This window comes from Panthera pardus, unplaced genomic scaffold, assembly GCF_024362965.1.
Source record: "Panthera pardus isolate Hobbes unplaced genomic scaffold, ASM2436296v1 HiC_scaffold_13, whole genome shotgun sequence".
NCBI classification, from domain to species: Eukaryota; Metazoa; Chordata; class Mammalia; order Carnivora; family Felidae; genus Panthera; species Panthera pardus.
The window spans coordinates 126,929,336-126,944,608 of NW_026526688.1; the positions used below are offsets into that span (position 1 = coordinate 126,929,336).

At 38.3% G+C, this 15,273-nt stretch overlaps 1 long non-coding RNA gene across 1 annotated transcript in view; it reads left to right on the forward strand.

The window, feature by feature from the left end:
• The first annotated feature begins 1,882 nt into the window (after positions 1-1,882).
• LOC128776580 (uncharacterized) overlaps positions 1,883-15,273 on the forward strand; it is a 39,112-nt gene continuing 25,721 nt past the window's right edge. Inside the window, exon 1 of the long non-coding RNA XR_008421728.1 lies at positions 1,883-2,009. This is a non-coding gene — a long non-coding RNA (uncharacterized LOC128776580). The remainder of the gene's footprint in view (positions 2,010-15,273) is intronic.

The following is a 15,273-nucleotide window of genomic DNA, read 5'->3' on the forward strand; positions in this document are numbered from 1 at the left end:
TGTCAATCATACATACTGAAAAAGTCACAAATTATGAGACAAATTTTGATTTTGAAATTAAGCTATTCTATTTAATAAAATTCTATCGTTACGATGTTTATTTACTTCTCTTTACTATTAACTTCACATAGCACATTAAAAATTAGTCAAAATTAGACACATGTAACTATGTAAATAACAGTGTTTCTGTGGTAATGATCCAAGCTAGTGCCAGAGACAAAGATCTGTATTTTTAAAAAGCATTATAGCATTGGGGCACCTGGGTGGCTCAGTTGGTTAAGCGTCCGACTTCGGCTCAGGTCGTGATCTTATGGCTTGTAGGTTTGAGTCCCACATCACGCTCTGTGCTGACAGCTCAGAGCCTGGAGCCTGCTTCAGATTCTGTGTCTCCCTCTCTATCTCTGCTCCTCCCCCACTTGTGCTCTGTCCCTCAAAAATAAATAAACATTACCAAAAAAGCATTATAGCATAATGGTTGTATGTATGGGTTCTTAAATTCCACCATATACTACTGTGTAATTTGTACACACTACTTAAGCTCCTTGGGTCTCAGTTTACTCATTTATTTATTTTTAATGTTTTTATTTATTTTTGAGACAGAGAGAGACAGAGCGTGAGCAGGGGAGGGGCAGAGGGAGAGGGAGACACAGAATCCGAAGCAGGCCCCAGGCTCCCAGCGGGCAGCACAGAGCCCGACGCGGGGCTTGAACTCACCGCAAGATCATGACCTGAGCCCAAGTCAGATGCCCAACCGAGTGAGCCATCCAGGTGCCCCATCAGTTTACTCATTTATAAAATGATAATTATTTGTCTATAAAACTACTGCCTGAGTTGTATGGTAATGTGAAAATTCACTGAGATAATACATAGAAAGCACTTAGAAGAATATTTGAAACATGAAGTATTATATGCATTACTATTATTAATATTTGATTCATCAGACACCATTCATGCAACAACTGCAAGGCAATCAAAAAGAAACATGTAGCATATTAGAGATCAAATACATTAGTTAGCTTGCAGCAAAATGTTAACTCCTTTTTTAAATGTTTATTTATTTTATTTTGAGAAAGAGAGCGAGCATGAGTGCAGAGGGAGAGGATGAGAGAATTTTTTTCAATTTTTCAAATGTTTATTTATTTATTTTGAGAGAGAGAGAAAGAGAGAGAGAGAGAGAGTGAGTGCAGGAGAGAGGCAGAGAGAGAGAGGGAAAGAGAGAATCCCAAACAGGCTACATGCAGAGCTTGATATGGGGCTTAAACTCATAAACCATGAGATCATGACCTGAGCCAAAATCAAGAGTCAGATGCTTAACCAACTGAGCCACCCAGGCACCCCTAGGATGAGAGAATCTTAAGCAGGTTCCACACTCAGTGCAAAGCCCGACATGGGGCCTGAGGGAGGGCTGCATCTCACAGCCACGACATCGCGCCAGCTGATATCAAGAGTCGGATGCTTAACCAACTGACCCACCCAGGCGTCCCACAAAATGTTATTTCTTAATAATTCTCTTTTATTAAACTAGTTAGAAAACATATCTATATCTATATCTGTATCTATGATATATCATAATTACTTTATCCGTTCATCCATCCATGGACACTTAAGTTGTTTCCATATCTTGGCTGTTGTAAATAATGCTGCAATGAACGTGGGGTGCATATATCTTTTTGAGTTAGTGTTTTCATTTTTAGCAGGTAAATACCCAGGAGTAGAATTGATGGGTCATATAGTATTTTATTTTTAATTTGGGCGGGAACTTCAGAATGTTTTCCACAGTGGCTGCACCTTCGCATTTCCACCAAGAGTGCACAAGAGTTTGCTCCCTTTTCTGCACATCCTTACTAATATTTTTTTATTTCTTGTCTTTTTGATAGATAACCATGGGTGAAAGAAGAACTCATCAGTGAATTTAGGAACTATGTTAAACTAATAATGAAAACACAAAGTTACAAAAACTCATGCAGTGCAGCTAACACAGTGCTTGGAGGGAAATTTATAGATTTAAAGTATTTGTATGAAAAAAGAAGAAAGGTATAATATTGATGAAATTAGAGAAACAATTGGGGAATTTAACAATGTTAACAGCTAGTTGTTTGAAAAGATCAACAGAATGGATAAGCCCCTAACAAGAGAGATCAAGAAATAAAGAGAGAGAACATAAATTATATGTATATCAGGAATAAAGAGGGAATATCACTACAGATCTATAAAGACATTAAAGGAATGATAAGAGAATATATGGGCAACTTTATGCCAATACATCTAACAACTTGGATGAAGTGGATAAATTTTTTGAAAAATAAAACTTACCAAAACTTATACAAGATAAAACAGAAAATCTGAAGAGCCATATATATATATATATATATATATATATATATATATTTTTTTTTTTTATTTTATTTTTTTTTTTTTTTTAATTTTTGAGACAGAGAGAGAGCACAGGGGAGGGGCAGAGAGAGAGGGAGAGGGAGAATCCCAAGCAGACTCTGCACCACCAGCACAGAGCCTGACATGGTGCTTGAACTCACAAACTGTGAGATCATGACCTGAACCGAAATCATGTTTAACTGACTGAGCCCTGCAGGCGTCCCTGAAGCGCTCTGTATTTTTATAAATTTATTAATTGATTATAAGAATAACATTTTCCTTCTTTGTACTTCATGCCTGATATTTTAACAGAGAGTCTTAACGAATTTTGTATGTGCCATGGCCATGGACCCTTTCTGTCCATTTGGGCTGCTATAACAAAATACCAGAGCCTGGGTAGCCTCTAAACAACAGAAATTTATTTCTCATGGTTCTGGAGGCTGGAAGTCAAAGATAACAATACAATGTGATAGGGTGAGGACTCTCTTTTGGGTCACAGCTTTCCCATTGTACCCTCACATTATGGAAAGGGCTCTCTCTGGGGTCTCTTTTATAAAGGTACTGATTCCACTCATGAGGGCTTTACCCTCATAACCTAATTGCCTGCCAAAGGTCCTACTTCCTGATACTATCACACTGGGCATTAGGATTTCAACCTATGAATTTTAGGGGGGGACAAAGTTACTCAGATGATGGCACCTTCTTTGGCAGTGAAGAGAAGCTATCCTTTTCAGAACAATGCATAAAATGCATTTATGCATAAAGAAAAATATACAAGATTACAGTGAAAAATTATTATATTGAAATGCAATTATCAAAATATTTGTGATAGCATTTTATGTGCCTTTTTTAAAGTTTATTTATTTATTTTGAGAGAGACAGAGACAGCGTGAGTGGGAAAGGGCAGAGAGAGAGGGAGACAGAGAATCTCAAGCAGGCTCCACACTGTCAGTGTGGAACCCGACACAGGGCTCAAACCCACGAATCTGTGAGATTGTGACGAGCCAAAACCAAGAGTCAGTTGTTTAACCAATCGACTGAGACACCCAGGTTCCCCTGTGCTTTCTTATTGACACCTTAAATAATCATATCTATTAGTAGATGTAGTAACTATCATTATTTCATAGTAATGTTGAGTGTAAATGTTTTTTGAGATAGCTGATATAATAGTAATAGAATATAAAAGTATCTAGGATTGCTATTGGTGTTTTATACCTGATTTTGATAGATTTGTTTTCTTTGTCAATTACTACTTAGATATGATGTTCACTATTAATGCTCCAAATATACAAATTATATAAATAAAGGTCTTATCCACAGTGGTACTTAGTGGTAATAATTACTTTTTTACTCTAGCTTTTTGATTTGCCCCTAAAATAGTGGTGGAAATCAGGTCTGCTTAAGATTACTAAGCTTTTGTGGGAGTTCCAGAATGTTGCATCTGGGGATTGCACTTTATATCACATATAGAATTTAGGCCTTTTTAAAAAGCAGGAACAGATTTGGGTTCTGGAATAGGAAAGTTGGGTGAATTAGGTATATCAGGTTGCTATTATTTGCACTTTGCAAAGAAATCTTTGAATGAGGAATGATGGAGGATGGATGAAACTGAAGAGGAAGACAAAAGATAGAAAAGATGGAAAATGGTACAGGAGAAACACAAAACGTGGGTCAGTCAAAGGTTGCTTCTTCTAACATCTTATTCCAATGAAAGAAGCTCTAGAATAGGATTTTTGGAATACACCAAAGGGAAATGTGCTCCTCTTACTATAATTAGTTTTATAATGTATTTAATCCAGGGATTTCCTTTGTACAGCTATGTGGGGTCCTTGTGTCCCCCAGATACCCTCTTTTGAAGAAAGTCAGTTTTTCTCTTTTTCAGATTGTTGGGTGAGTTGAAATCTATCCAGGGCCTGGGACTGAATGCTTGTAAGGAAGTCAGAGAAAAAAGGTGCAGCACTGAGGGGCACCTGGGTGGCTCAGTCAGTGGAGCATCTGACTTAGGCCCAGGTCATGAGCTCATGGTTCATGAGTTTGAGCCCTGCGACGGGTTTTGTCTGGGAGCCTGGAGCCTGCTTTGCATTTTGTGTTTCTGTCTGTCTCTGCACTGCCCCCCCCCCCCCCCGTCCCACCCCACTTGTGTTCCATCTCTGTCTCTCTCTCTTTCAAAAATAAATAAACATTTGGGGCACCTGGGTGGCTCAGTCGGTTGAGCATCCGACTTCAACTCAGGTCATGATCTCATGCTTTGTGGGTTCAAGCCCTGCGTTGGGCTCTGTGGTGAAAGCTCGGAACCTGGAGCCTGCTTCGAATTCTGTGTCTCTGTCTCTCTCTGCCCCTTCCCCCACTTATGCTCTATCTCTCTATCAAAAATAAATAAAATGTAAAAAAAAAATTAAAAAAACAAAAATAAACATTAAAAAATTAAAAAAAAAGATTCAGCATTGATGGACTGTATTTGAAAATAAAGGAGACTAAATAATAAGATGAAAGATGTAGCTGAACAAAGGTTCAGTTAAAAATACTTGGAACTGATTTTCTAGTAGCTTAGGGGAAAAGGAAGAGATGAGATAGAATCAGGTAGAAGGTCCTACCAGGTCTTGATGCCCTCTGGCTGGGCATAACTGTATGCAGAGGTATAGCCACATGACCCTCTTCATTGAATTGAGTCTGTAGATACCTTCACACATAGGAATTTTCCTAGGTTGAGATATATATGCTAACAAAAGATTACACAACCTATTAAAGAGAGTTTGGGGCTATCACTGAAAGTGAAGGTGAGAATATAAAAAATAAAGAACGTAGGCTCTATAATTTAGGGAGAGAAAAATAGAAAGTTTAAATGAAGGCAAAATAAGTAGCAAATGAACAGGGGAGTTTTCAGAAGTTATCTTTTTTTTTTTTTCTCCTTAGATTTGCTTTATGAAGCACATAGAAGAAATCTAAGGTGATTTCTCTCTTTTCCTCCATCACCTCTGTCATATCCTATTGTCTAGAAGCAAGCCACGGGTCCCATTCACATTCAGGGAGAGGTGATTTACAGAATGTTAACATGGGGGGCTCCTCGAGTGTGTCTGCTGTAATTGGCCTCCTGGCCTCGAATAATTCATGTCCCTCTCACATTTAAAATACATCCATTCTCTTCCAAGTTCTCAAGAATCTACTCCTGAAATCATTGTTGCACTATATGCTAATTAATTTGGATGTAAATTAAAAAAAAATAAAACAAGATAAAAAAAAAAATCTCATCCCATGATGGCTTTAGCTCAAAGTCCAGGGAAATCATGTGCAGGTGTGGCTGAGATTCCCAAGTGTGGTTCACTAAGTACAGTTCTTGGGGCACAATTCTTCTCCATCTGTGGGACTGTGAAACTAAAGACAACCCAGTTAACCGCCTCTGACAATCCAAACATACAATGGAGGCATGAGCATATGGTAACAATTGAAGATATTCTAGTTCCAAAAAAAAAAGGGAAGTCGAGGTGAAAAGAGTCACTGTTTGAAGGAGGCTTGACATCCAGCTGGCCAAACTCCAGCCAGAGTTCTTCCACTAGGCTTCAAGGCTTGGGGTTTCCAGGCCTCCATGGCTCGTGGCTCCATCCTCTGGTTTTGTGGTCCTGCCCTTTGAATAAATCTTTCTTCATGACAGGTAGCACATGTTTGTAGCTGAGTTGTTTTATTATCCTACTTCATGGCAATAGGATTTAGGGAGTCTCACAGCCTTTTTTAGTTTTGTGCTCTCTGTCTCTTTTGGTCCAAGCTTCAAGTATTTCTGCTCAAATACTTTTCTTAAGAACTTTGGGGGGTCTTCTCTGGATCTCAGAGGGGTTCTTTTCACTAAGTACAAGTCATACCTACAGATATTTTTCTTTTTTTTCTTTTTTAAAATTTTTTGATGTTTATTTATTTCTGAGACAGAGAGAGACAGAGCATGAGTGGGGGAGGGGCAGAGAGAGAGGGAGACACAGAATCCAAAGCAGGCTCCAGGCTCTGAGCTGTCAGCACAGAGCCCGACGCGGGGCTCGAACTCACAGACTGTGAGATCATGACCTGAGCCGAGGCCGGACGCTCAACTGACTGAGCCACCCAGGCGCCCCTCTACAGATATTTTTCAAATAACCTTTTCTCTACCTCTTATTTATATGGCTAAGGGACAATGGCCTTAAGCTTCCTAGAGATCTTATGGTCAGATGGCGAGGGTCTGTATGGGATGCTTGTCATTTCTTGCAACAGCCTTTTGCATGACTGAATACTCGGAATTTTTTGACCTGAGGTTTTTAGCAAAAGGTAGTGGAGTCAGAACCTTAGCTTTTTTTCTAGAACATGCTTTCCTGACAGTGAAAATGTCAGCTACTTTTGCAATCTGAAGAGGTTGAAAATTTCCCAAATCACCCAGACCTGGCTTCTTTTTGTTTACACTTCTTACTTCAATCTGTTTCTTTCCTCTTGCATTTTACTATAAGCAGTAACAAGAAACCAGCTAGCACCTTCAACACTCTGTTGGAAACTCTTCCTTACTATATAACCAAATTTACTACTTACAAGTCCTGCTTTCCATATAAAGGCAGAGACGTTATCGCTAACCACTACATAACACAGATCCCTTTTCTCCAGTTTCTAAGGACATGGCTCACTACTTCCTCTGAGCCCTCTGCAGCAGTGTCCTTGAAGTCCATATTTCTATTAACAGAGTGTTCACAGTGATTTAGGCTTTCCCTAGCATGCTCCTCAAAATTCCTCCAGCCTCTACCCCACTGCCCAGTTCCAATGCCGCTCTGCTGGTTTAAGGATTTGTTACGGCAGCATTGTAATTCCAGGTATCAATCTTCCCTACCGCATAACAAATTATGACAAGCTCATAGCTCAAAAGAATACATATCTATTAGTTCATAGTTTCCATGGGTTAGGAGTCCAGGTACAGCATAGCTGGGGTCTCTGCTCCAGGGTCTCACCAAGTTGGAATCCGTCTGTTGACCAGCACTGCAGTCTTATCAGGGGCTCAAGTAAGTGAAGATCTGCTCCAAGCTCCCTCAGGTTGCTGACAGGATTCTTGTCCTTATGCCTGTGGGACCGACATCCCTATTTTCCTACTGTTGGCTGGGGCTGCTTTCAGTTCCAAGGGGCCACCCACAGTTCTTGGCCCTCCAGCCCTCTCTTCAGGCCCCCTCACAAAAGGATAGCTTACTTCTCAAGGCTAGAGGACAGCCTCTCTACTCTCTCTCTCTCTCTCTCTCTCTCTCTCCAATAACATTATATACCCCATTATTTGGGTGACACTAATACAACCAGTCCCAGAATATCATAAAACAGAATGGATTGCTTTCTTTTTTGCTACTAATTCATTTTTTGAAAAACCAAAATAGATATGCATCCATTAACTATTAAAAAATGAATATGCAATTTAAGCATGCTGTTTATTTATTAATAAATAATGACAAGAAGACAAGAATAACTTAACTATATTATTTCAGTTGGTAATAGATTAACTATTAATTATATTATTTCAGTTGATAATATATTATTCAACAGAAGAAATCTGTTAGAAACTAAGAGATGCTTCTGGACATCATGACCAGTTATATGACTCCTTCCGACCATTTACAACGAAGGACTCTGTTTGCTCATCTTTACACATAATGTCGTTAATGCACTGAGTCAATTGCTATCACTGTTGGTGAAGAAAAATCCAGCTCTATCCACAGGGAGCCTATCTTTAAATAGTTCTCGCTAACAGCAACTCACGTTCAATTTTGTTACTTTTTATTCTTTCTTACATTTTCAGTCTCCATCAGACTGTGTTAGTTCTCGGCACCAGTTTATCCAATTAATCCAATTTGAGGGACTGAGATGATTCTGAATGGAGCAGCAATTCCCCCTTGAAAATTGATGTATTTATGGTTTGCCTTTAATTCTGGGGTGCCTCTTTCCCAGGTCAGGACCTGGGCTTACCTGGGCTACTACAATTGGTACACATTTAAAAAATTCTCAAACACCCATTTGTCTCTGCTGCAGACTGTTTTCTCCGTTGCCAACATAGTTGTCTTTCTTAAAAACAACAGCAACCACCACCAAGACTTTTTATTCTCCTGCCATGAAAACTCTTTCACAGGTTCATTAAGCATCTATGTAGTAAACTCTAGACTTAAAGCATGAAAGACCTCCCAGCTTCACTCTACCTAGTTTTGGTCACTTTCTCACCTGCACATGCTACATCAAATCTCTCATTATTCTTTGCTTACTGCAAATATTTTCATGATTACCTTGCTTCGTTGTTGCTTATCACAGTCCACCAACTTCTATTCTTTCTGCCACCAGGGAAAAGCTTATTTGTCCTACAAGACCCTTCTTAAATTGTTGCCACTTTTGTGATATGTTCCTCGATCATTTATCCTATCAAGGCACAAATACTTTCCTCTTTACTCCCATATCATCCTAGATATTTGGCATTGTACTTTTCACAGTTTGTTGTAAATACTTCTGAGTCTATCGCCCGATGGCAAGCACTGTGTGTGTGTGCGTGCGTGTGTGAGCGCGTGTGTATTTATTTATTTATTCTGTTATCATTCTGCTATTCCCTGACACAAAACACAGGACTTTGAAGGTTTGTGGAGGGATTAAGTAAAACATGTCTCTAGATCTAGAGAAGACTCTCCAATGCTGCTAGAATAAGATTTAAAAATAGCTGTTCTTGGGGCTGGGTCCCTTAGTTGGCTTAGACACTGACTTCTGCTCCGGTCATGATCTCACGGCTCATGAATTTGAGTCTTGCATCGGGGACCTTTGTCCCCCTCTCTCTCTGCCCCTCCCCCACTCATGCTCTCTCTCAAACATAAATGAACGTTAAAAAAAAACTGTTCTCTCTCTTTAGCATACAATAAATTTAATGTCACCCACGATGGGACAAATTGATACTACACGCCTCCCGATATGCTACACTGAGAAGGACACAACATCACTCCTGTGGTATTCTTACCAACAATGAATAAGCTGAATTTAATCATGAGAAAACATTAGGGAAATTGCAAATGAGTAACGTTCTAAGAAACAACTGGCTAGCATTCTTACAAGTGTCAAGGTCATGAAAGACAAGGAAAGACCAAGGAACTGTTTCAGATTGCCAGAGAATAAAGTGACATGACAACTAAATGCATCATGTGATGGTGGATTAGATCCTGAATGAGAAAGAGAACGTTTGTGGGTAAATTGGCAAAATTTGAGTGAGTACTATCAATTAGACTATAGTCTAGGCTAATATTAAAGCTAATTTCTAACGTTAATTTATTGATTTTGTGAATTATATAACATTTATGGAATAATGGGTGAAAGGGGTATGGGAATCTTTGTCCTACTTTTGCAACTGTTTTGTAAGTTTATTGTTATTTCAAAGTGAAAGTTGTAAAAATTCTAAAATTAAAAATTAACAGAAATTTAACAAAAAAGTAGCTCTTGCACTTGGCTTATTCTCCTCAGCCAGTCTATAATTGCTTATGGGAAATATAATATCTGTCAGTTATTATGCTAAGTTGGATGCAGACACAGTCTCTGTGCTTCTGGAGCTTGCATTCTGGTGGGGGAAGACATTTATTTAAAAATGACAATACAAACAGATTTTTTTTTTTTTTTGCACTAAAAGTTTGTCAACATGAAGTAAGCCGCTGGGGCAAATTTAAAAATGTTGCAATTTTGGTTCTAGTGTTGTAAGTTTAAATCCTCATATGCTAATTTTAAAATTGTAAGTCTAACTACCAATTGACTCTATATTCTATTCATTACCCCCTATTTGCCTCCTTTTTGTCTGTGTTACAAGGGAATCTCCCCCAGATAAGCAACTAAGAGATGAGATTAGCTTTCTCTTGTCTTTGCATCTTCCCCAGGTTTGCCCTTAGTACACAATAAATGTTAATGAATATTTGTTTATTTAAAAAAAAGTTTTTAACGTTTATTTATTTTTTTAATAGAGACAGAGTGCAAGCCAAAGATGGGCAGAGAGAGAGAGGGAGACACAGAATCTGAAGCAGGCTCCAGGCTTTGAGCTGTCAGCACAGAGCTGGATTCAGGGTTCCAACTCGTGAACTGTGAGATCATGACTGTGCCGAAGTTGGCCCCTTAACCACTGAGCCACCCAGGTGCCCCGAATATTTATTATATATTAATTTAAACTGCTTGACATTTGTTAAGTATTTTGAAAGTATTTTTAAGTATTTTGAAATTCACATAACAAAAATAGAGAGTCTTCAAGGCTCCATAAAATGGGTACAAATTTTCAAAATAAGAAACAATTTTCAAATTTGCATAGTGTATATATATTGCTGTAGACATTAGACAATATTAAATGTTGATTGTATATATACTTAAGTTCTATTTAAATTATAAATCATTTTTAAAAATCGAATATCACAAGAACAGACACTCAGATCAATGGAACAGAATAGAGAACCCACAAATGGACCCACAAACTTATGGCCAACTAATCTTTGATAAAGCAGGAAAGAATATCCAATGGAATAAAGAGAGTCTCTTCAGCAAGTGGTGCTGGGAAAACTGGACAGTGACATGCAGAAGAATGAACCTGGACCACTTTCTTACACCATACACAAAAATAAACTCAAAATGGATGAAAGACCTCAATGTAAGACAGGAAGCCATCAAAATCCTTGAGGAGAAAGCAGGCAAAGACCTCTTTGATCTTGCCTGCAACAACTTCTTACTCAACACGTCTCTGGAGGCAAGGGAAACAAAAGCAAAAATGAACTACTGGGACCTCATCAAAATAAAAAGCTTCTGCACAGCGAAGGAAACAATCAGCAAAACTAAAAGGCAGCCGACGGAATGGGAGAAGATACTTGCAAATGACATATCAGATAAAGGGTTAGTATCCAAAATCTATAAAGAACTTATCAAACTCAATACCCAAAAAACAAATAATCCAGTGAAGAAATGGGCAAAAGACGTGAATAGACACTTCTCCAAGGAAGACATCTAGATGGCCAACCGACACATGAAAAAATGCTCAACATCACTCATCATCAGGGAAATACAAATCAAAACCAAAATGAAATACCACCTTACATCTGTCAGAATGGCTAACATTAACAACTCAGGCAACAACAGATGTTGGCGAGGATGTGGAGAAAGAGGATCTCTTTTGCATTGTTGGTGGCAATGCAAGCTGGTGCAGCCACTCTGGAAAACAGTATGGAAGTTCCTCAAAAAACTAAAAATAGAACTACCCTATGACCCAGCAATTGCGCTACTAGGCATTTATCCACGGGGTACAGGTGTGCTGTTTCGAAGGGACACATGCACCCCCATGTTTATAGCAGCACTATCAACAATAGCCAAAGTATGGAAAGAGCCCAAATGCCCATCGATGTATGAATGGATAAAGAAGAAGTGGTATATATATACAATGGAGTATTACTCAGCAATCAAAAAGAATGAAATCTTGCCATTTGCAACTACGTAGATGGAACTGGAGGGTATTATGCTAAGTGAAATTAGTTAGTCAGAGAAAGACAAATATCATATGACTTCACTCATATGAGGACTTTAAGAGACAAAACAGATGAACATAAGGGAAGGGAAACAAAAATAATATAAAAACAGGAGGGGGACAAAACAGAAGAGGCTCATAAATATGGAGAACAAACTGAGGGTTACTGAGGGGTTGTGGGAGGGGGGATGGGCTAAATGGGTAAGGGGCATTAAGGAATCTACTCCTAAAATCATTGTTTCACTATATGCTAACTCATTTGGATGTAAATTAAAAAAAATAAAAAGTAAAATAAAAAAAAAGAATATTTACATTACAAAAAAAATCGAATATCAAGTGATAAGACTGTGTGCATTATCTTTGACAGACATTATTCTTTCCTTTTCACTGAAGGGGGTTCATTGGCCAAATAATTTGATTTTGTTTACTGTCAGTAAGTTAGTACAATGGTTTTGGAAAAAAGTGTTCTGACATTCAAAGTTCAAAAAACATAATGAAATATTTGCCCTTATGTTTGATTTTCTGGTCCAAGTAATAAATTACACTATAAATATAGGATTTCTTCAACCTGAATGGATAAACTTCTTTTTCTGCTCTTTATGGACCTCAAAGTACAAACTCTTATGGATGAACATGTTAGTCTCCCTATGATGATCTAAATCTTCACATTTTAAACTTTGGATCAATTGTTCACTGCGCAAAAAATGTTTCCTTCACCTTTCATTAAGCTTTCAAAATCCTTGTTATGAATAGAGTTTTTCTCTCTCTCAGGGCTTTTTAATTTTTAATCACTTGTTTCAAATGCTGATCATATTTCTGAGAAATTACTTTATGTAAAAAATGGAGCAAGATAGAGTTGCCACATACCTTTTTATCTTTTCTGCAAAATTATTTGGGCCTACAGTTGTGGTGACAAGGTTGCTTCTAATAGGTTCTGTTGCCATGGAAGCAGGCTGTTGAAAAGGGCAAGACTCAAGGCCTCCAAATCTTTGCATCTATATTCACAAATATACAAATCTTAGTTTTAGATGGCAAAATATAGCAAGTGACACTTGTTGACCATGAAATACTTTTCAAGAACAAAATTTATAGATGCTAATATAGCTAAGTTGACCTTATATATAACCAGGATTCTTTTACACCATAATTTGGTGGTTTGAAACAAAATTTTAAAAATATTTTTGGTAAATAGAGAAATTACTGTTTAAGCTCTGAAATGAAACTAAAACAAGGAAGGGGAGGAAAGAAAGAAGGAAGAAATAGAGAAAAAATAGCCAACTGTTTATTCTCTAAGCACACACAGCAAGTATGGGTGTGTGCTCCATAAAAATAAGATCAATATCTCTCATGCTTTTGTTCTGTATTCCCATTGTTTACTCTAGTGTATCACACATAATAGGTGCTCAATAAGTATTTGTTGAGTGAATGAAGACCTAGGAATGGATGGCAACGTTGGTAGCAAAGAGATTTGACTAACCATCATATGGAGACTCTGAGGGAGAAAGTAGTAGCCCTCAGAGTGTCATGTACATGAAACCAGCTAGACTCAGCTGGATCCTCCTATCAGGATGAGAAATGTGTTTGGGCAACTGACCCACAACAGGAGCTACAGTACAACACACAATGCACAGTGTTCAAGAACTATTAGCCATATTTGGGCTTGGTCCAAGCAAATAGTCAATAATAAGAGACTAAAATGTAGTAATACAATCATCCAACATGTGGTTAGGCTATAGGGCTACTTGGAAATCCAGAAAGACAGTCAATTCATGGGCAATCTAACACTGTTAACAGAGTGCATGCCACAGGAATGGTATATGCAGTCACGGGAGGATTTCCATAGGAAGGTAGAGGTGTCTTTTCCTAACTATCGCAGGGCTATTTAGGGGTTCATTTTTGACACTTTGACTCTTTTCCAGACCACAGACATACATTTTTAAAAATACACCAAAAGAGAAACTGCATAATCTCTTTAAAATTTTTAAAACATTTTACTTTGAAATTATTTTAGACAAAGGTACAAAAATCTTGTAGAGTTCCTACATAACCTTTGCCCAGCTTCACTTAATGGTAACATCATACATAAACATAGTACCAGTGATCTAAACCAGGAAGTAACAGTGTTAACTAAACCAAAACCTTATTCAAATTTCCTCATTTTCTCCACCGATACCCTTTCTCTGTTCCAATGGTCTATTCTGGGATCCCGCATTGTATTTAGTTCTCACATCTCCTTAGTCTCCTCCAACCTGAAGTCACAAGTTCTTAAAGAAAAGCTTTACTTTTCATCAGAATAACATGTTAAAAGTTAAATTTTCAACTACTATTATTGGTGTTTCTTGGGTCCTCTTCCATTTTCAGAGCACAGCCAAGAAAAGGAACTGAGAGTCTGTGTTTAACTGAAGAGAAGACTTGCAGTCTTTTTTCCTGGGCTTCTCCAAAAATCACTTTTTATATTGTTCAGCTTTGTAGTTTCTGCAGAATTTTGGGGGGGATCATTCAAAAATCACTAGGCCCTTTATTTATTAAACAATTAGTGCAACAATTGTGAACTGGTATAGAAGAAAGTAGAGGAGTAGAATGGCGAACAAACCAGGTGGGGTTCATTCAGCAGGACATTCTGGAAATATGCATTAGAAATTGAGATTACAAGTATCATCCAAAGGACAGAGATGAGGATACAGAGCTCATTGGCTCCAGTGCTAGCCAAGTATCATAAATAAGTGGTGGGTGCGAGAACCAGGGCTTGTATGATGATAAAAAAGCACAGCTTGTGATGAAAATGCAAGTGTCACTCTACCTGAGAGTCAGGAATGAAACGGGGTGTGGTGACCACATCGGAAGAGGGCAGCTGGTATTTACCTCATCTGGAATTTATAACTAGCATGTGAGCTCCATGTTGCAGGATCCGCAGAAGTTTTTTTCAAGAGCACTTCTTTTTTTTTTTTTCTCCAAGAGAATTTTATGTGAAAATTCTTATTTTTAAATGTTAGTAACTAATTGGCCTCTGTGGACCAATTCAAGAGTTTCTCTCGAAAGTCCTTCTGCTCTTGAATTGCCCTAGTATTCCAAGGCCATTTTTTTGGTCAATCAGGGGCCAGTCTTCTTCCAAATGCCATATAGAGAAAAACGCTGTAGTCTGATCGGTCTTCTCCTGCTTTCCCTTCTTCCTGCCATGGAATGGTCACTGTTAAAGATGGGTGCTGATCCAGAAATTCTCAGGTCATGGTTGTCACATGGAACTTCAACATTACAGCTCTCCCCATGTCATGTTCCCACACTCCGCCATTGCTCTCTAATGTGCAGGAACCATGCTGGTCTAACTATGCCCAGTGGAGCTGTCAGTGTCCTCCAGGAACCCTTCCCGTGACACTTTTTTTTTGACAAAGCCTTTGGCCATTTTATGG